Here is a 23,886-nt window from a genome sequence, read left to right on the forward strand (position 1 = left end):
ATGTGTTTATGGGTTAGCTGGGGTACAGCAGCGGGACACGACATTGCCCGAGATTAAATGATGATCAATGAATGTTTCACACTCCCATATTTTTATTTATCATCAAAATCGGTGAAATTGCCCATTTTTCAATCAAATGGATTGCCTGCTCTAGTTGGGGACCCATTGCGGAATACATTGTAATCTACATTGCACTGTAAAGAACATACTGTTGATTTTATAAAGTTATATTTTCTATGTAATGGTTTGAATTAAAGTTTAAAATGGAAAAGTAAAGTGTCATACTTCAATTGTGCTCTAAACAGAAACATTTCTAATGTGCCCCGGCTATATCAAAGAACCTACTGTTGATTTTATATGCCTGGCTTTACTGGTTGTGCAGTGATAATGGCTTGAATTTAAGTTTAAAATGAAAAAGTCAAGTATCATGGTTCAATTGTGCTTTAAACAGAAATATTTATTTTGAACATGCTGTCATATCAAGAACCTACTTAATTTTATATATTGGGTTTTTCAGCATGTGTGATAATAAAACTCCTCAAATGCACTTGTGATGTTAGGCTGTGTAAGGTGTTAACTTTGGTCAAAATCACCTGTTCCTTTTTTCATTGGATTACTTTCAATACTTTTTTCATTGGATTACTTTCAATACTTTTTTCATTGGATTATTTTCAATACTTATCAAAGACATTACAAAACCTATCTAAGCACAAAGTATCTTTGTGAAATTTCATAAAAATCGGGCCAGCCATTTTGGAATTCATAGGGAACAAACTCAGACACACAAAGTAGAGATTTTAATCATTTATGTAACACAAGAGGGTCGTTATAATATAAAATGAGTCATCGCTTATCTAGGCCAAAGGCCACACAAGATTGAGGGTTAATGATAGGTACGAGCAAAAATGGACAAAGATAGGGGGACCTAGTTTTGAAAGCCGATTTATCATAATTGTTTTTGTAGGTTTCCGACTACATTTTGATTGTATTTGAAAGATTACAGTTAATTTCCAAAAAGAAAAAAAAATATTTGTACACGTGAAAAAAAAAACGTTATAAAAAATGTTTTCATGGCAAACTAACCAATTCAGCCAAATTTTGAAGTTAAATAAATTCATTGTAAAAATCCTTTAAAAGATAAATATTAGTTTTCTGGGTCAATTTCAAAGATAATTAGTAAAGTCCTAAGACATTGAATTAAATTTAAACACCTTGTTTGTACACAAAATAGCTTAATTACTCCCAAAAGCGAGCGATTTTGCTCTTTGCAAAATCGCTACAAACGGAAGTTTTGTAAACACGAAATACATGGAAGCCCAAAATTTCAACCAGTCGAAAGACTGAAAATGACATCATGTAATTAAAAGGAAGGATGGACGGGAGTGCTATTTATTCCCCCCCCCCAGACATGCATCCGTACATTCCTATCCTGAACGTTTGTATGATTTTTACCATTTTTTAATTTAATTATTTTTCTATGTTCCTGTTTTAAATTTTTTTAAATTATTGTTCAAGATTATATAAAAATTATGTTACACCAACAGTTTCACATTCATGCAAGCAAAGAAAATATTAAAATCTTACATATAAAAATTATACGAAACCTATAATTAAAAAAAAAAGAAATATTTTTTGCTATTATAATTTTTTTTGTTATTTTCACACAAATAAACAATGCTTAATTCAATCATAATATCGCTAGTTCAAAAAATTCATTTTTCTTTTAGTTATATCGAATTCATTAATTTCCTGTAGAATTTAATAATTTGTTTTGATTGTTATAATTTACGATGCTTTATTTTTATTAAAAAAAAGCAAAAATAAATTCATTCATTTTTTTTTTTTTTTACTACAGAAACCCATATTTTAGTAGAGATATTTTTTGTTTAAATAAAATACATTTCCATATTTATACATTTTGAGCATCAGCATAACCGTACCTAATAATTAAGTTTAATGTTGAAACGATTCAATTAATCTACGATTTTTTTTTTTTGTTTATTATTATTTTTTTCACCATTTTAATCTACTTTCAGAAAAATGTATTTCTTATGAAAAAAAAAAAAAAAAAAAAAGTTGCTTGGTTAATTTACATGATTTTTTAAAAATATTTTCTTTCCATCACAAGTATTATGCTTATAAATTAATTCCGTATACTATTACATAGTTGGATATAACATATACTGACCCAACGGGTCATGGATAGTCTAGTTTATTCTGATACCTTAACAACAATGTGACCGTTAACTATGAAAAGTAGTTACATTTTAAAATCGCAAGCACATGTCAGATTTATGTATTTTTTTTTTATTATAATTTATAAATACACATGAATGTAGATTTATTCAATTAAAGCGCATCATATTGAAATTAAGATGCAGATTATTTTCGATTGAGATCTTTAAATGCAAGTTTGGTAAAAGTGAAAAACATTTAGCAGGTGAGAAATAAAAGAACAAAACACAGTCAACAAATGACTTATACCAAACGCAATATAATTTTATCTACCAACTTGTCTAGTTTTAATGTGCTGAAACTGTTTCTAGAAAAATAATTCCAAATACAATCATGTTCATCGACATCATTATTGAAATAGGTTTTTAATTCATTGTAGTTTTCTCTTATTTTATTTTTTATTACAATAAATATTAAATTAGTAGTAAATAATTGTATTTATGCAAGTTACTTATAAGAGACACAAAGATAAGCACACGGGTCCTCAATGATGTTGGGTTAAACAGAGAAAAGATAACGAAATACCAAGATCTTATGTAATGAAAAGAAAAGAAACTGAAATCTTACATTTCAATAATTATAGGAGCAACCGGACTCATGAAAAAGAATCACAAAAACTACCATGCAAATATACCCGATGAATCAAGTGCAATAGAGATTCAAACAAGTGCACTAAAAGGGAGAGTTAGAATCTTAAAAAGCTCTCTCGATTAAAATATGAGATAGCGCGTGAATGTCTGGCATCCCCAGCTTGAACAAACAAGAAAATTGAGAAAAAAAAATAAGTTCAGATTAGTGAGAAAAGAAGGGGCGGGGGTAGCAGCAAAGTAAAAAGCATGCTTTTAACGTTTGGAACTAGGGAAGTATTCTTATATCAGATTTTGTTTTTTATGTTTGTGTGGGTTATCGTCACACTAAAATTAAAACAACCCACGTGATGACCTAACTTCGGTTAAATTCAAGCTGAAAGGACAGTAAACAAAATAAAATGCTTACCTTACCTGTAACCCTAAGGCTTACCTTCCCCCCAAACAAAAACTTTCATAAAACCACACTCATTAAGCTAAATTTAGCGAAGTTAACACATCATTTCGGTTGCTATGTTTTTCGTATGTCAATAAGCTACATGAATATTGAAAACAAATTCTTAAAAAAAAAAATCCAAGTTTCAAAACGTGATAACTGTTTATTTCCTTAACTTTTAAAATGACTTTTCTGTTTTTGGATGTTCTGAAACGAATATCACATTTAAATTTTGCGTAGACAAATAATTTTCTGAATGTTTAGACATTTTTTTCCAATGCATTATTTAATGTCTGTGGCGTTCGCCATTCTTAACATGGGGAGGATGAAGTGTTTCGTAACACGCATGTGCATAATTCTATTGTGTTTGCTACAATTTATTCATTTTTGTTTACGATTTTTCGACAGTTAACTATTCTGCACTTTTACCGACAAGCGATATCTGATAGTTTTATTTATTGATAGGATTTTTAATGAATAACTCTCAAAGAATAAATTTAAAAAAAAAAAGCAATGTATTAAGCAATATTAAAACTTACTTACACAATGTCCATTTTAAACTAATGAAGTGAGCTGACAAAATATATTATTTTTGCTTGTTTCTGTGCACATTTCATGGCGTCATAATGAATAAAAAGACAAATAACGTAAACTGTGAATGATGGGAGAAGTAGTGGGAGGAATTGGGTAAATAATTCGAAAAAAAAAAAGGGAGAAAGAGCGGCTAAAAGAGGATAGATGGTGTGTAGAAAGGGGGGAGGAGAGAAAGAGAGAAGTTAGAGCGAGAGAAGATATAGAGGAAAAGACAGAGAGCGGAAAGAAAGGGGGAGAGTGAAGAGAAAGAAAGTAGCGAGGTAGAGAGATGAAAAAGCGCAGAGATGGGAAGGAGAGAGCAGATAAGATAAATGTGTAGTTTAGCGGCGTAAATTATTTGACAGAAACAAAATTATAAAAACTATTTATTTTTATATAAAACACATTAGACCCAAAGGCTGAAATAAAACCGGAAAAAAATTCATTTTTATTATTTTTTTCATCATTTATATTTATTAGACTAAAATGTACGACATTCGAGGCCGCCGTATTGCTTTTAAAATTTGGCCTTTCTATTCATGATAAAAAATTTAAAAAATATGGCGGCCCAAAACAGTTCCATGAAAGAGCGTAAAAAATTCAAAATCTGTCAAACCTAAGAAAGGCCAAATTTATTAAAAAGCAATACGGCGGCCTCGAATGTCGTACATTTAGCCTAATAAAAATGATGAAAAAATAATTTTTTCCTGGTTTCATTTCAGCCTTATGGTAATTTTTTGTCTGTCAAATAATTTCCACCGCTAAACTACATTTACCGTAGATAAAAAAATTTAAAAAAAAAATGATGAGAGGATAAGTTTTCCAGGTGATTCGATATCCTCGAACAAAGCAGATGCACGAGTCCTGCTATTCATTCGATAAGTTGAGAAATAGGCTAGTTAAGGAAGAATGGTGCTTATTGAAATCGGCACTTATAAATTATAAGTTATAATTAAATCCGATGAAATAAAAACGGAGGGGGACTCAAATCGAGGAGTCGAGGTGAAAATAAGTTTTACGTTCAATGGAGTTTAATAGTAAAATCGTAAATTTTGATGTTCTTAGTTTTAAATAAAATAGTTGATTTACGTAAGTTTCGGAATATGACATTTTTGTTCTGTAAAGAATATGTACATTTTTCCGTATTTTCTTTACTTTTAATTGCTGCCAGAAGTGGCAATCTGATTAAGCACCGGAAGAATTATCAGTTCATAAACGTGTTTTTTTGTTTTTTTAATCTTAAAAAAGAAAAATGTATTCGAGCTATCGTTCTTCGTTTGTTAGCCCCTTTCTAGATTTTTTTTATAAAGATAGCGACTATGTTTTTATGGCGACTTTCCATTTCAGCGTTTCCCGTTTACGATGAAACTTACCGTCTTTTTTATGTTAGTTTTGTTCTAATACTGTTCAAGCAAAACTAAGTTGTATTGGAGCAATGCCAAACCCCATTTTACGGCTCAACACATTTCAGTGAGGAAAGTACAAAACAGTTAACCCTACTCTGTCCATGTTAAGAATGGATTTTTACAAATCCGATGGGTGTAATAGCGTGGCTACCGAGAGTAGCCGTGGTAAATATTTATTAATATACATATATACAGGAAATGTGGGTGTGTGTGTGTGTATATATATATATATATATATATATATATATATATATATATATATATATATATATTACACACTAGCATGGGTACTCGGCGTTGCCTGGGTTGACATGAAGTGCCGTTTGGAACACGCCTGCTATACTAATCATTTTCATCATGGGCAACGTGGATAACCCCACAACAATTCCAAAAATAAAAGAACGGATAAAAACATGTAAATGTAATCCCCACAAAAAAAAAGTACGTGATACTCTCTCCACCAGATATTTCGGCAGAAGGGATACAAAGAGAAGAAACTATTCTCTGGATATTGAGCACTGGAAAGACCCCCCCCCCCGCCACGAAAAAAAAAAAATAATAATTAATTAAAAATAAATCATTACAACTTTTGTATCAATTAAATGACATTGAATGCCCGTGCGATCGCAAAAAAAAAAAAAAAAAAAAAAAAAAATTAGCAAAGTAGGTAGATCTACCAAAAATTAATTCCATTCCAAAAACAATTAAATGAAATTTTTCGTCATATGTTTCTAACGTAATCCTGCCCCTCCCCCAAAATATAATTTGTCATATTTCGTTTTGTTTATGAAATTGTCAGATGAAAGTAGAGTGGCCTCATAAAAATTAATTAAATTTATCGTTATTTTATGTTTCAAATGTAATTCCCGCCCCCCCCCCGCGTCAAAAATAAACAAATTGTATTTGTCATGTTTTGCCCCCCCCCCTCTCGTTTGCCAAACTTGGAACAATGCTGCAGGTGACATGTCTCGTCGAACGCTTGGTGGCCAAAAAGTGAGTGCTCATTTTACATTAAATATATATAGAAAAGTGATCCTCCAATCTAAAATGTTATTTTCTTTTTTTTTGTTGTTTTTAATTTCTTTCATATTATTTATAAAGGCTGTTTAAACGTATTAGGAAAAAAACAAAAATAGGTCTTCATTTTTTTTTTTAGGGGTTAAGCGATGCTGGGTCACATCGTAAAAATTTACCGATTTCTGTATAGCCGTTTAAAGAATAATAAAACAAACAAATTAAATCTTTTCAGTTTTTCGTAAGTGTTTTTTTTTTTTTTTAATATTTGAAAAAAAAAAAAAAAACAATAAAAGCCAAACATTTTTCTATCTTCTCGGAATTATTTTTTCAAGCTAGAAATTTATTGAGATTACCAAATTTTATTTGGTGATTGTTTTTTTTTTTTCAAATCGATGTTGGAATAATAATTCCAAATAAATTTAATTAAATATATTATCAATATAAATATTGTTTAAAATTTATTAGATAACAATTTTAAATAGAACACTTATAACAATTCTCTCGCTAGAAACATTAACTAAGATACCCAAGTTTCTATCTTTACAGCAATGTTCTGATCCCCATCTGGCATCACTTAAAATGAATGGCTCTCGTCTTGGGGAGGCCTCAAGTTTTGACAAGCTTCTGGACTTAACCTTTACTTTTGATCTTAAATGGAATACATACATCAAATCTGTTGCCAAGGCCGCTGAAAAAATGGTCGGATCCTTCTATCCATCCAGTAGATATCTCACTACTGATGCAATTTTCTTTCTATATAGGAACCAGGTACGTCCAAGGATGGAATACTGTTGCCACATCTGGGCAGGAGCTACTAGAAAGGACTTGTCCTGCCTTGATAGAGTTCAAAATAGACTTCGTAGCCTCGTAGGAGATGTCCTCTCTTCGCTGCAACCTCTATCTTACAGAAGAAATGTTGCAAGTTTGTTTCTGTTTTATCGTTATTTTCATGGAAAGTGTTCAACTTAGCTTCAATCTATGGTCCCCCTTGCCAAACTTTCACAAACACTCGTCTAGCTGAAAACACTATCAATAATTCCCTCCATTCTTTATCTGTGCCTAAACCTAAATGTAGATTCCATGAACAAAGCTTCTTTCTGAGAACTGTACGCCTGTGGAATTATCTTCCGTTTTCCTGCTTTCCAGCTGACTACAATATGGTTGTCTTCAAGTCCAAAGTAAACAAGTTTCTGATGAGCTATTCCACTTAAGTTAACAAATTTACTGAATTTCCATTACTACCAATTACTATATTGTCCTTTTGACTATTGTACACTCTTTAACCCTTATCCTTGAGTGGCCTCTCGGCCTTGATAAGTGGTGACGCCTATGTAAAAAAAAATATATAAACCGCTATTTAATAAAATCATTTTTTTTAATGTAATAGACAAATGAGATCTCTTAATTGTATATAGTTTGCAAAAATCACACTATATATAGAAATAAATGAGAACGTAAAGTAAGGAAACTTTTGTATATATTAATCAAATTGTGAACAAATAATCAAACAAAAAGGAATACAAATTTATATATATATATATATATATATATATATATATGAAGAAAAAAAACTGCCGTTTCTAGTTGCAACTAGCTGACAAGCAGCTTAACCTTACTTGACAAAGTACAAAATAGACTCCGTAACTTAGTGGGGGATGCCCTTTTCTCTTCCTTGCAACCTCTTTCCCACAGAAGAGACGTTGCGAGCCTGTCTTTGTTTTATCATTATTTCCACGGCAAGTGGTCGTCTGAGCTCCAATCTCTGGTCCCCCCCTCGCCAATCTTTTTCAAAAAACACCTGTCTAGCTGAAACCACTCTCAATAACTTTCTCCACTCTTTAACTGTGCCTAAATCAAAACGTAGATTCCACGACCAATGCTTCTTTCTTAGAACTGCACGCCTGTGGAATTCTCTTCCGTTTGCCTGTTTCCCAGCTGACTATAACTTGGCTGTCTTCAAGTCCAACATAAACAAGTTCTTAATGAACCGCTGTCTTAAGAAATCCAATCTGCCAAATTTCTATTAATAACGACTACTGCGATATTATTCCACTGATTACTATACACTTAATATACCTTATCCTCGAGTGGCCTCTGGGCCTTGATAAGTGGTGACTCCTATGTAAAAAAAAAAAAAAAAAAAAAAATTCCAGCATATTTCTCGAGACATTTCATTGTTGCATCATTCCTCCTGTTTTCTAGACGGTGATAGATGATTTGCCGTCATCGACAAAATATCTTTCAACAGATATTTTAACTGAAGAAATTTATCACATTACTAGATGAATTATTAGTATTATTATTAGGTACCTCCAACGCGCGCCACAGTTTTACCCCCTCCTGTATGTAACACGATGTAACTAATTTAATTTATTATCATCCTAACTTTTTTACCATTCAAAAGACGCTTCAAAGAAACTGCTAATATTTTTTAAACAATTTTTACAAGATACAAAAATAATGAAAATGCGAGACAAAAATCGTGTTTACATTATCGACGCTTTAAAACAACATTTCTATGTAGTGACGTTTTTTAAGCCGTAAACACACCCACATTTTAAAACTCTAGCAAAAATCAAATAATTGTCATTTTCCTGAAATTTTCGATATTTATTCATTATTAAATAAACTTACATAAAAGCAGGTTTGTTAAATATATTAGAGGAAATATTTATTTTTAGATGTTCTACCCCATATTTCATGTTACAAAAATGAAACAAAATAAATGTAGGTCGATAAAAATTTCAACATTTTTTCAAGCTGAAAAGATCAAATAATTAAAAAAAGTTATTTTATATATATATATACTAGCAATGGGTGCCCGGCGTTGCCCGGGTGTTTGGAGGTGTATGCTGAGCAAAAATAAAATAAAATAAAAACGATAATTTTTTTCAACTTTGACCCTTATTATGCCCCCTTAATATTTATTGTTTTGGCCTCAAATCAAGTTATTAAGTTAAATCCATGTCGAAGGAACCAATATCTAAAATGTCAAGTGTTTAGACCTCAAATTATCGGAAGAGTTTGGTAGAGTTCTCAAAGATCAAATCGTTGAACTTTGACCCCTTAACAGCCAAATTTCTGGCCGAAACGCGATCACATCGATTTCCCCAAATCTCAGTACCCTGTATATCAAATTTCGAGTCTGTAGACTAAAAATCGACAGAGTTATTGCGTAGGGAAATGTACACAGACACGTTCACTTTTATAGATATACTAGCATGGGTGCCCGGCGTTGCCCAGGTGTTTGGAGGTGTATGCTGAGCAAAAAAAAAAAAAAGAAAAAAAGAAAAGGTCAATTTTTTAACTTTGACCCCTATTATGATCCCTTAACATTTACTGTTTTGGGCTCAAATCGAGTTAAGTTAGATCCATGTCCAAGGAACCTATATCTAAAATTTCTAGTGTTTAGACCCCAAATTGTCGGAGGAGTTTGGTAGAGTTCTCAAAAGGTCAAATCGTTGAACTTTTACCCTTTAACAGACAAATTTCTGGCCAAAAACCAATCACATAGATTTCCCAAGTCTCAGTACCCTGTATATAAAATTTCGAGCCTGTAGACTGAAAATTGACAGAGTTATTGCGTAGGGAAATGTACACAGACAGACAGACACGTTCACTTTTATAGATATATATATAGATAGATAGATAGATTGGATGCAATATATAATAATGATTTTAAAAGTATATAAAAATAAGACTCATGCGCCACCACTGAGAATCGAAACCAAAACGTTCAGTTCACGATTTATTTTGCCTCTGCCGTCAATGACTCGGCTATGAAAACATGTTTACTGCAAGGCTAAAAATTAAAACATGAACCAATAACTACTACGTTATGCATTCATAATGCCGGCATTCGACCTTCACCTGGCAAATTTGATTTTTTTTAATTTTACACCGATTTTTCCAGGCTAAAACCCAAATATAAAGTTTTGCATGAATTCAAATACCTTATATATGAAGTTTCATGTCTGTAGACCAAAAACTCTAGGATTTTGGTAGGCAAAATTTGTTGAACAAAAATATATACGTATACATAAATATATATGGAACCAATTTTGTGTTTACTATAAACTTTTTACGCAAATATTATGCAAGTATAAATCATGTAGAATATCTGCATGAATATAATTACACAATAATAGTTAACTAAGGATTATTATCCCATAAGAAAACCGAAACAACTAATAGGGAATTAAAATGAATGTTTAAAAGAATATGCAAATTAGCTAGATCTTTTCATAGTGAATGCAATTCCACAACCCATATATAAGAAAATTGTACTTTCTTTTTAAATAAAAAGAAAAGAGGGTTTTTAATATGAATATCAATACACACAAAAGAAAAACGAATTTATAGGAGTATAGAAGATAGATATATATAAAAGTGAACATGTCTGTGTACATTTCCCTACACAATAACTGTCAATTTTCAATCTACAGACTCGAAATTTGATATACAGGGTACTGAGATTTGGGAAAATCTTTGTAATCAGTTTTTGGCCAAAAATGTGGCTGTTAAGGGATCAAAGTTCAACGATTTGACCTTTGAGAACTTTACCAAACTCCTCCGCCAATTTTGGGTATAAACAATTGAAATTTTAGATATAGGTTCCTTAGACATGGATCTAACTTAATAACTTGAGATGAGCCCAAAACAAATGTTAAGGGGTCATAATAGGGGTCAAAGTTTTTTGACCTCTACGGTCTCTACCAAATTACTCAGACAATTTCTGGTCTAAGATTTGAAATTTTACATAAAAGGTATTCAGAGATAGGGCAAACTTTTTAATCGGTTTGGGTCGAAAATTTTTAGTTACCAATATATAAATGTATATGTTTGCATATCTACCTAAAACTTTCGACAGAGGCGACGAATTTTCACAAGATTAGTATCGTTTGCTTATTAATTTAAAAATTAAACCCCCCCCTCCAAAAAATAAATAATAATTAAAACTATATTTTGTTACAGTTGCAATTTTACTTTAATTCAAAGAAGGTTTCTTTAAAAAATGTTGCTTTCATTCAAAAAATGTTTCACTTAAATTTTTTTTCCCCCTGGAACATTTTTTCAATTAAAGTCAAATTGGATTTTTCTGAACAATTTAATGTTCAGAAAAATCCAATTTGACTTTAATTGAAAAAATGTTCCAGGGGGAAAAAAAATTTTTAATGTTGCTTTAATTCAAAAATTGTTTTATTAAAATTATATTTTCTTATGCAGACTTTTCAATAAATGTTTTTATAATTCTATATTTATACATTTTTATACAATAAATGCTTTGGTTTTCAAATATTTTTGTATTCAGATTCAGAAAAAAATTATGTTATTTATTTGCCGTGTGTGGTTAAAAGTAAAGAACCTTACCTCATGCATCGTGCGGCTCATGTTAGGAAAGAAAAAAAAGAGAAAATAAAATTGGCCGCCCCCTGGTATTTATGGACTGAAAATCACGGGATGTGACGAGAGGGGGAAGGGGGTATGCAAATGAGATGTGGTTGGGTCTCTCTATAAAAGAGCCGTCTTCTTTATTTTGGGTGTCAGTGTGGAAAGTGCAGAGAGAAGAGAACAGTTGGATGTGAGTTTGAGACTTTTGATCTGAGGTTGAGTTCAAATTTAACGTCAAGCTATTTCGGCACAGTGACAAAAATGGGCGACCGAGTAAGATTGAGCAGGGATATCCTGAGGCCATTTACTGGAGAAGGTGACGTGGTTGCGTGGCTTAACAAGCTGAAGTTGGTGGCAAGGCTGCAGAAGATCGTTAATACCAATGTATTTGGAAGGAAGTGCTCTAGCGGTCTATCTAGAAATGGGAGAGACGGATCAGGCCATTGCTGAGAGCATTGAAAACTGGTTAAAGACCGCATTTTCCAAGAGCACGTTTGAGGCTTACAACAAGCTCAAAAGAGTCACCTGGACCGGGGAGTCTGTGGATGTGTATGTGGCAGAGATAAGGCGACTAGCAGGATTGGCTGGATATGGGGGAAGCAGCCTTGAGAAGACTGTAAAGCTGGCGCTTGTAACTGGTTTCCCTGATCACATCTCCATGGAACTGCAACGACTTACTGATATTGAAACCATGGAGGTGGAGGAGATTCTAAGGCATGCTAGAGTTTTGGCGAAACAGTCCGGTGAGCTGGGAGCGGTCGCGGCTGCTGTGGCAAGCAGAAAGGAGCGACCAGTGATGAACCAAGGCCGTGGATTTACCGGTAAATGCTTTGGATGTCAAGGACCACACCTGATGAGAGACTGTAGGGAGCCACGGCCAAACATTATCTGTTTTCGGTGTGGCCAAGTAGGGCACATTAGCAGGAATTGCCCTTCGCTTCCGGGAAATGAGTAAAGGGGTGCTATTGCGCCAGTAGTCACCCCTTTTATACTGAATAGGCATACAAGAGTTTGTTGCCACAGTTAGTGATCACAATCAATGGAAAGAGGGCTAGAGCTCTTGTTGATACTGGATGTACAACAACACTTATTACTACGAGCGTCGCTAACTCTTGGAATGGAACCAGCAACGTTAGAGCAGTGGATGGCAGAGAAGTGGAATGCTGTGGAGAGGCCGATGCGGCGATTGTAGTAAGGAATATGCCATTGCGGCTAAGAGTGATCGTGCTGGATAGACTAATTGCAGGAAGTGATGTGGTGCTGGGCTGGACGCGATAGACCGACTGGGAGGAGCTACTATTGCTAAAGGCCAGGTGAAGTCTGGCAATCAGAATGCACCGGGAATAACAGGAAGTGTAACCAGGGGTGATACCAACCAACCGTCAAAACCCCGACTATGTCTGATTGAGGATGATGACTTTCGAGCCTGCTTCGATGGCGAAAAATGGATGGTAGAATGGCGATGGACCGCGGAGCCACCTGTAATTACGAATCGGGTCAGCTGCTACAAAAGCACACTGAAAGGAGCTGCGGAGCCGAAGTTTGAAAAAGAAGTCGAGAGATGGATAGATGAAGGAATATTAATGCCGTAGTCAGGTAAAGTTGGAGGAATTTTGCCACTCATGGCTGTGGTCCAACCTATTAAGAAGAAAGTTAGGCCAGTGTTGGATTTCCGTGAGCTGAACAAGTTTGTCACTTGTCACACAAAGGACGGAATCGACGTGTGTGAAGAAGTCGTAAGGAAATGGAGGAGGATGAAGCAGGCAACCAAAATTGTGAACCTGAAGTCAGCCTACCTCCAACTTCATGTGGATGAGAAATTGTGGAAGTATCAATTGGTAGAGTACAAAGGTCAAGTTTATTGTCTGACCAGATTAGGATTTGGTCTGAACTCCACACCAAAGATAATGACAGCAGTTCTTAAGACAGTGTTGGCCAAAGATGATGCAGTGAAGAGAGGCACCTGCTCTTACATCAACGATGTACTAGTGGACGAAACAGAGGTGACTGCAGAAAGGGTGAGAGAGCATATCAAAGCATATGGACTGACTACAAAACCACCTGAGTCACTGGAAAATGGAATGGCTTTGGGATTTCGACTACAGAACAATAAGGCTGGAAAATTGATGTTTGGGCGAGGAAATGAGATCCCTGAACCCAAGGTTGACCTAGCCAAGAGAGAGCTTTTCACTATATGTGGAAAGCTGGTTGGCCACTACCCAATAACTGGATGGCTGCGAACTGCGTGCAGTTTTATTAAAAAGCAGACTGGGACAGACAGTTGGGAAGATACAGTTGATCAAGAAGTGCTTCTCATGATACAAGAAGTCATTGCAGAAGTGAAAAAAATAGACCCTGTGAGAGGAGAATGGTATGTAAAGGAGGGTCATGAAGGGGTGATATGGACTGATGCTAGCAGTGTAGCATTAGGGGTATTATTGGAAATAGGAGAAATGGCTGTTGAAGATGCTGCTTGGCTACACAAAAAGGATGATAGCGCCCATATCAATGTTGCGGAACTCAATGCTGTGATGAAAGGCATTAATCTGGCTCTAAAATGGGGGCTACAGATAGTGAACGTTAAAACAGACTCTGCAACAGTGGTGTCGTGGATTAAATCGGAGCTGTCTGGTGATAAGCGGATCAAAACAAAAGGAGCAGCGGAGATGCTTATCAAGCGTAGACTTGGAGCATTGTGAGACTTGGTTCGAGAATTCAAACTAAAAGGTAACTATTACCTTAGCTCTGTCACAAAAAAAAATAAAGCAGATGGGTTGACAAGAGTCAAGAAAGCCTGGCTACACAAGGAAAGAGACGGGGCTCCAGCGTGTTGTGCAGTAGAGAATTTAAAAGACCTGCATAACCTGCATCATTTTGGAAAGGAACGGACCCTTTACCTGGCAAGAAAAGTAAACCCGCACGTCACAATGCAAGACGTCCAAAAGGTGGTGGAACAATGTAGGGAATGCCAATCAATCGACCCTGCACCGGCTAGACCGCATGTAACTATGATATATTGTGGGCCTGGGAGAGTAGCGATATGGTGGAAAATCAAGAATGAAACAGCAGAAGAGGTAAAGAGAGTTGTCGAGGAGGTTTTTATGGAAAGGGGGCCAGTAGAAGAGGTGTTGGTGGATAATGGTACGTCTTTCCGCTCGGAAGTTTTTAGAGACTTATGTGCGAAGTGGAATGTGGGTCTATATTTTAGAGCTGCATACCGTCCAAGTGGAAATGGAATTATAGAGAGGCACCATCGCACTAGAAAAGCTGTGGCATCAAGAAGCCAGATTTCGTCCCAAGAAGCAGTTTTTTGGTACAATATAACACCGAAGGCTGGTCAAGACGAAAATTCAGTGCCGCACCGGCTATTTTTTTTTATGAATGGCGACATCCATTGGCTGTAACGCAGAGAGAAGAACAGGCCTGCGTGGACATCGCAGTTGGTGAAGAGGTGTGGGTGAAACCACCCAATTCTCGTTGCACGACTCGCTGGGGAAAAGGTACAGTGACTGAAGTACTCTACAAAAACAAAGTAGCGATTGACGGAATGCCTCGTCACATTTTAGATATACGGAGAGTTTCCTTGCCATCAGAGGAAGGGGAGGTTGATGCTGATGTTGAAGTGTCTGAAGAAGAGCCTCTTCGACGATCGCACCGTGAACGAAGACGCCCAGCGTGGATGGCGGACTATGATACTAATTATTGATCTTAGAGATCAAGGGGGCGTGTGGTTAAAAGTAAAGAACCTTACCTCATGCATCGTGCGGCTCATGTTAGGAAAGAAAAAAAAGAGAAAATAAAATTGGCCGCCCCCTGGTATTTATGGACTGAAAATCATGGGATGTGACGAGAGGAGGGAGGGGGTATGCAAATGAGATGTGGTTGGGTCTCTCTATAAAAGAGCCGTCTTCTTTATTTTGGGTGTCAGTGTGGAAAGTGCAGAGAGAAGAGAACAGTTGGATGTGAGTTTGAGACTTTTGATCTGAGGTTGAGTTCAAATTTAACGTCACCGTGTTATTTGACCAAGAAGAAATTGGAGTTATCGCTCCCTAAAAGTGATCGCTGTGTAATCCAGAAGTGCATTGCACGGCCAAAACTAAGAACAGTAGGCACCTCCACAGCTTTGTGTAAAACGTCAGCATTTTACACAACAACGTCATCATTTTGTGTTTATTATTTTCTGTGTCAATTTCTATGGATGGGCATTGGCGCTCTAATGGTTAATGGAAGTAACTTTTTTTGTGTTTTTTTTTTTGGATTGAAGAGATTTTATTAACGAACTACACAGACGAGAGTTAATAAAATTAATTTTAACGTCTACTGTTGACACTTATGCATATAAAGATAATGTTGCTTACAGGTCTTCATATAGCAATACACACAGACAATAAAATGCTTTGGATAATTACAAATTTCATAGGGGTTCTGCTAAAATAGTCATATTTTAAAAACCAAAGCACTTTAAGTTTTCCAAATACCACCGTTTTGTTCTGCAATGAATATCCTTTCAAATGAATTAATAAATAACAAATGTACATTATATATTTTAAGAGTTTTAAGCAAATAAAGTGATAAAAATATGAACATCATAAAACAGCGTTTTCGGTAAGATTTTGTAATGACCCTCCCTGATTTGTAAACGCTCGTACCATGTTATTGTTAAGAATTTTTTCATGAAATTTCCAAATTAACTAGAAGAGATGTCATTTTTAATAGTCTTGGGTGTCCGAAATTGATTTGACTACTCGTTTTTTTGTTGTAGATTTCAAAATGACGGGTATGGAAAATTTTGAAAAAGATTTTCTTCCTACACCCACTGTTAAATATAACAATTGTTTCATAATGTTTATTTATTAAAAAAATAATTGTACATTGCTGTCTCTCGTGGTAGGTAACAATTAAAAAACATGATAGCCAAAAAAAGAAAAAAATCATTTGGAATTTGAATCTAAGCGCAAACAGACACATTTTTTGTTGTTGATTTTTATTCTAGATCGAATTTTTTTTTAATTGAAAATCTGGTAATAAAAAAGTTTCGGTCCAAAATTTCTTACATGTTTAGTCAGAGCTATTTTATTATCAACCATATAAATATTTTTAAAAATTGGATAGTAGTCAAATTTTTAAAATATCTAAACAACCGAATATGATTGTTTTGGTTCACGTGTATGAGCGGTAAAACAGTAAAACACTTCTATTTTTCATATTTTAAAAATGTTTTCCGTGGATTTATTATTGAATGACACGATTATAGAAACAAAAAAAAATTTTTTTTAATTTTAAAGAAACTGCAAAATCGATATTTAAATATTTGTAAGAGGTGCTAAGTTAAATAAAAACGATAGAAAAAGATATGAAATGTAATTAAAAATCAAAATAAAATTAATTCAAAATATTTTTAACAATTTGTCAGCTTTATTTAAATAGGTGGGACAAAAAATACTTGATATTTTCCAAACGTCACGTTTTCTGTTAGTGACGTCACTTGTTTTAAATAACATTTATTTTTGTCTGTTTGTCGTAATTCTTGTAAAGTTTCACAATGGGTGTCAAACACCCTCTTAAAAAAATTAAAAAACTAAAAAAAAAAACTCGCTTAATCCTATGTCTAACCCTAGGTACGAGTGGCAAGCCTCCTCCTAAAACCTTTAGCCTTAACAATAACACGAAGTACAAGTGGCAGAACTCCCCACCAAACAAAATTCTTGGGCAAGCTACATATAAGCATAAAAAAGACTTTTCTTCAAAGAAAAGTGCACGATTAATCTCCCATAAAAATAAATTGGTCAACTGTCCTAAAACGCTAGGATGATCTCGAAATGGTGAATTATTTAGCATTAAATTTATGTGAAACCAACCCCCACTCTAAATTCTTCAATTGTTTTTGTTTTGTTTCTAAGTCTTCAGGATGTTCACACATAATTTTCCTTAGCCCTATCATTAACCCAAAGTCAGAGTGGCAACCTCCACACCTTCTCATAATTGCACAAAGACCCTATTAAAATCACACAAATCACCTTTTAGAAAAAAAAATATATATATACCCAAGATTCATCTACCATGGAAAAAAAAAATTGGTTAACCGCCCTAAAACACTGGAATGGTTCAAAATGAGAAATAATTTTGCATTAAATTCTAAAATAATTTTGCTAATCTTTTATTAAAATTTTTCAAGGTATTCACGTAATTGTCTATAAAGTTAGAATCACATATTTTGGAGAGGTGGTCAGATGGGGATGGGCATCGCTGAAGGTATTAATCTACAATAATACCAAAGAAATATTGCAATATATTCATTTTTAAACAGTGCTAAATTTCGATTTCAGTTTTTTGTAAACAAAAAGTAAAACAAAGTTCAACAACTTCTATAATTTCTTCTTTTAATGGATACATGGCCTTTTTAAGAAATTGCAAAATATTTATGTGCAGTTACTGCAGATTATTTGAAAACCATTAATTTTTTAAGATTTTTCAGTAGCATATTCAGATTCCTTGCACAAAAATACATTTATATAGCAAATTTCATTGCTTAATCTTGTGTTTTAACATTGATATAGCATTTTTACTGAAAAAGTAGTGTAAAAAGATGTGACAAAACGCTTATGGTCTTAAAGAAAGAAAAATATCCAAACGTGTGAGGCACAAAATAGTTATAACTTCCTTAATTTTAATTGGATTTTAAAAATTTAAAAAGATTCTTTCTTAGCTCATCAAGCTCTTTGTATAGATACCAATATTGAAATATTTTAAGCCATTTCAATTTTTACATGTGTATTGCTACTTCATACTTTTTTTGGGAAAAAGGTGCAAAAAAATAAAGTTCACCTTCTACCAATTTAAATAATCAAATCAAAACGAATTTATTTATTTTTTTTACGCCGATTTTGGATTTTCGATTTTTATTATCTCTTTTTTTTATAATATAATACTAGTTTGGATGCCCGGTGTTGCCCGGGTGTTTGTAGGTGTGTATTGAGAAAAAAAAAAAAAGTGGTGGTAGTAGGCAGGCAGGCAGGCTCGAACCCGTGACGCGAAGGCAGAAAAGAAAGTGAAAGAAAATCTTACTCCTACTCCATGACGCGACCGGAAGTTCGGAACATTAAAATTAGGCAAAGTCAATCCAACCGATATGATGACTTGCAAAAATGGCTTGTAAAAAACCGACCCCTCTTTGTAGAAAACTGCCCAGTTGAGCTCTCTCTATCATGCTAAAAGGTTACTCGCACCTGAGAGTATCCTGTACCTCTATAAGGCCACCATTTGCCCATGCATGGAGTATTGGTGCCACATCTGGGCTGGTGCATCTGCCACTAGTCTCTCACTCCTAGACAGGGTTCAAAAACGAGTTGCCAACCTGATGGGTCCTGCACTGGCAACCAAACTTCAGCCTTTGTCCAATCACTGAAATGTGGCATCTCTGACCGATTTACTATTTTCATGGAATGTGCTCTGATGAACTCAAAGCTCTTGTACCCCCCACAATGTAGATATCCTAGACAAACTTTACAATCAGCAAAATCTCACCCCCTACACTGTAGAGATCCTTAGATGTCGGAAAACTTTCTACTCAATTAGCTTCTTCCCTCAAACTGCTAGACATTGGAATTCCCACCCGTGTCTCTGCTTCCTTGACCGTATTGACATGCAGGAGTTCCAATGTAATGTGAACAGACATCTTGCTGCCCAACTCTCTACATAGTATCCTTGTAAATTTGGTCCCAAATAGTAACCCCTTACGTCAAAGTAGCACTGTATCTTGTTTAGGGTTAAAATAGTAAATAACAGTATTAAAATTTCTCTTTATATGTTTCTCTTTCCCTCTTCCCCATTTTATCCTTCCCTCTCCTCAAACTCTTTTCTCCTTCGCCGAGCCCATTCCTTTTCCAGCTGGAGATACAGACAACTTTGGCATTTTCTTTCAAAATTATAATAGACTAATCTGGGTGTCCGGTGTTGCCCGGGTGTTTGCAGGTGTGTGTTGAGAGAGAAAAAAAAAAAGGAAAATTGCGAGCGCAAAGTGGTAGTAGGCAGGCAGGCTTGAACCCGTACCATGAAGCAGGTAAAGAACGTAAAAAAAAAATTTTTTAAACTGATGTTTTTGCTGTTGCGCCCATCGCCAAACCGGAAGTGACGTAGGCTTAAATTAAGGCTAGACAATCCAAAAGAGGGAATGACTTTCGAGGATATCAGCGAAAAAAGCGACCCATCCCTGTAGAAAAGTACCCAGTTGAAGGTGAAGGAATTAATGTTTTTGGCCAATTTTTAAATATTTGAGCTTCAAAATGATACAGATAACGTGAAAATTCATTGCCTCTATTGAAAGTTTTAGGCAGACATAAATACATTTAAACAGACAGATGAGATTAATATAATAAATAACACTGAAAAACAGGCGTCTGACAAAACTTGACCTTCAGAGGATGAATGTTTTTCTAAATTTTAGATAATTATATATCCCGATTCATGCCGCTCAAAAGAATATCAACTTGATGGTGGTCTGTTTTGTATTTTTTTACTTTTAGCTAGATATACAAACATTTGCCCTTTATATATTAGATAATAAGGTATTATTTTACTTTAAGGCCCGACTCATGTTCATATAGAAAAAAATTTTTTTTTTTTTATGTACATTTCAGTGTGCTTTAAAAGAATAATAACCGTTTCAGGTGCAAATTTACCATTTGCATGGTATTAATCCCTGAACCCTGGGACTATTTTCTGCTATTTCCGTTTACACTATGCGCTAACACGCAGTAGCGTAAACGAAGGCTGTTAAATGTGCACTCGCGTCCCAAACTGCCTTCTCACATAGTGTAGTAATCTTTGGCGAAAATTTAAAATTAGATGAAAAACAAGTAGTTTTCCAGATATTACGCCATGTGATTCTACACGTTATCAGTGGTAATCATCCTGTACATGCAAGCACGTGCATATTTTTGACGCGCATTGTTAACTGAAAGAATTTCCTTTAATGTTAAACATCTAATTGTTTAAATTACAATCGTTTTAAAACAATTGTGTCTTCTGTTTAGAACGTTGAATACAAGATGGAAAAAAAGCAAATTCGCACAATTTTTTCATTTCAATTCAAGCTAGGTTGAAAAGCTGCTGAAACAGCTCACAATATCAACAAAGTGTTTTGTCCAGGAACCACTACTGAATGCATAGCACTATGGTGTTTTAAGAAATTTCCCAGTGGCGACAGTCTTGAAGATGATGAGCTTAGTGGTCGGCCAACGGATGTTGAGCCTTAGTCGAAGCCAATTCATGCACAACTATCCAGGAACTTGCTTCTGAATTAGACGTAACATATACAATGATTTCCAACCACTTGAGAGATTGGAAAGACAAAAAAAATTGATAAATAGGTACCTCACAAATTGAACGACAACCAAAAGAAACACCATTATGAAGTGTCATCTTCCATTCTTTTATGCAACAAGCAAAGCCCGTTTGTCAACTCGGTTGTGACTTTCAATGAAAAGTGGGTTCTTTACAACAATCGGTGACACTCAGCACAGTGGTTAGACGGCAACAAAGCTCCACAACACTTCCTGAAGCCAGAGTTGCACCAAAAGAAGGTCATGCTAACTGCTTGGTGGTTTGCGTCTCATCTATTAGATTTTTGAATGAAGCTGAAACTATTACAGTGGGGAAGTACTGTCAATAAATAGATGAAATGCATCAGAAACTTTGACAACAACACCCAGTATTAATCAAAAGAAAAGGCCCAATTCTCCTCCATGACAATGCTCAACCGCACGTTGCTAAACTGACTTTGCAGAAGTTGAATGAATTGGGCTACGAAACTGCCTCATCCACCATACTCTCCAAACCGCATTGACTACAGTAGAACCCCAGGATATGATGGCATTAAAAATTAATAACAAAATACAGTACAGTACACATGTATATAATTAAATAACATTATAAAATAACATTGCAAGGCAGGGCAAATACCGCTATCAGGGGCTGGATAAACATTGTATTCCACACCATAACCTCAAAAAGTATCCTAGGGCCATCATCCCAGGGTTTTACTGTACCACTTTTTCAAACATTGACAACTTTCTGTGTGAGAAATACTTTAAAACCCTAAGTGATATTAAAAACTTCTTCAGTGACTTCATTGCCATCAGTACGCAAGATTTTTACATTACTGGCATAAATACACTTGTTTTGTGTTGGCAAAAGTGTGTTTATTCTGATGGTGCTTATTTTAATCAATAAATTTTTGTTTGAGCCGAGATATGTTCATCTAAATTTAAAAATTAAAAACCACAAGAACTTTGTCAAGTCGATACTTAGCAATATTTTATGACATATATAGTGTATATCCAGAAAAAAATCACATTTAAGCAGACAACACCTAAAACAATTAACTTCCGGTTTGATATGGAACTAGTTAACTGACAGAATTTCATTTATTAATTTTCAATATCGTCATTTGTAGCCCGAAAAAAGTAATATCTAAATTGTTTTTTATTGAAGTCCAATTTAATCTAGAATATATCAATTTTTAATTTCTAAAACTAAGCTTCTTTTTTTTTTTTTTTTTTTTTTTATATCTATGTATCTATAAAAGTGAACGTGTCTGTGTACATTTCCCTACACAATAACTGTCAATTTTAAGTCTACAGACTCGAAATTTGATATACAGGGTAATGAGATTTTGGAAAATCATTGTGATCCGTTTCCGGCCAGAAATTTGGCTGTTAAGGGGTCAAAGTTCAACGATTTGACCCTCGAGAACTCTACTAAACTCCTCTGCCAATTTTGGGTCTAAACACTTGAAATTTTAGATATAGGTTCCTTGGACATGGATCTAACTTAATAACTTGATTTGAGCCCAAAACAATAAATGTTAAGGGGTCATAATAGGGGTCAAAGTTAAAAAAATTGACCGCTTTTTTTTTTTTTTTGCTCAACATACACCCTCCAAACACCCGGGCAACACCGGGCTGAAATGCTAGTTTTAACTAAATCCTTAAATTAACTTTATCGAAAAATTATTTTCAATTCAAAATTTTTGTATGGACTTTTTTATTTAACATTAACAAATTGTAAAACATACCATGCACGAAGAAATTTAATTCTGAACTGATTGTTTTAGTTACTTGGGTCTAAAAAATTATATTTTTGTTTTGACAAAATAAACAAGTAACGCTACGATTTTTATCAGCGAAGTGTGAAAAAACAGATTACTACGTCATCTGTCTACCGTGAAAAAATTAACCACGTTTGATTTGTAAGTATATTTTTTAATTATTCACTATTAAAAAACAGCATAGGTTAGAAATTTTTTTTTTTTTAATTTGTTAACAGTAAGATTGTCTGTTTATTCATACGTTTTACGAGGCCATCTTCCACAAATTCTTTTTTCACTAACTGAAAAAATTAATCATAAAATTATTTCGGAAATCTTTTTAAATTTAACAGGCAAATATTATCAAATGTAATTAACGAATAATAAAAAGAAAAAAATTTGTAAAACTTAAATAATTTTAATATATTTTCCAATTTTTTTTTTCTGAAGAAAGTTATCGAGATATAAAAAGTTGTTTTATGCATTGTATTCTTTGGCGGCCATCTTTGTTACGCGCGTAGATTTGTTCATGGTGCGCGCGCACGCGCGTAACAAAGATGGCCGCCAAAGAATACTATGCATAATACAACTTTTTATATCTCGATAACTACTTATTTCTGCAAATTTTCAATGCGATTTCCGTATTCAGCATAGTCGAAAACCTTTAAAAGTCGTCATTTACAAGAAAATTGTGGAGGTGGACCTAATCTAAAAATTTACCAGATTTTATAATCGATAAATGGTGTTTTTAGATTAAAAAAAATATGGTTTCAACTGATTAAGGGGGGGGGCAATTCTAATAAGTTACAGTAGTACCTTCCAAATTTTCAATAGAAATTACCTGAATATTACTGAATTATTAAAAAAAAACAAAAAACTTTATTCGTGTTAGCAGGTGAAAAATTGCCGCCATCTTGTTTTTAATGAAGCGAAACGCAACCATAAACAAGGGAAGTAACTTTAAATGTTTAATGTGACTAACGCAAAACAAATAAAATAAACATAACATGTATTTCTGAGTCTGGTTTTCATTTAAGATTTTTTCTTAATTGTTTAATATAAAAATAACTGTTCGGTTCGCTTAAAAATTACATATATACAATTTTTTTGCAACTGCTGAATTACCTCCCTTGTGACTGTTTTTCAATCATACAC

The 23,886-nt window shown here is 34.1% G+C and overlaps 1 protein-coding gene across 2 annotated transcripts in view; it reads right to left on the reverse strand.

Annotated features, from left to right (window-relative positions):
• The window catches only part of LOC145252712 (putative E3 ubiquitin-protein ligase HERC4), a 160,713-nt gene that overhangs the window by 134,248 nt on the left and 2,579 nt on the right, over window positions 1-23,886 (reverse strand). Inside the window, exon 1 of one of the 2 annotated variants that reach the window (XM_080112545.1) lies at window positions 3,802-3,933. The exons of the other annotated variant lie outside the window; for it this stretch is intronic. The gene's annotated coding sequence lies outside the window, so the exon portion shown is untranslated. Of the gene's footprint in view, window positions 1-3,801; window positions 3,934-23,886 lie in introns of those variants that run through there. 2 annotated transcript variants of the gene reach the window in all.

This window comes from Euprymna scolopes, chromosome 29 (assembly GCF_053919585.1).
Source record: "Euprymna scolopes isolate OS-2025 chromosome 29, ASM5391958v1, whole genome shotgun sequence".
Lineage (NCBI taxonomy): Eukaryota > Metazoa > Mollusca > Cephalopoda > Sepiida > Sepiolidae > Euprymna > Euprymna scolopes.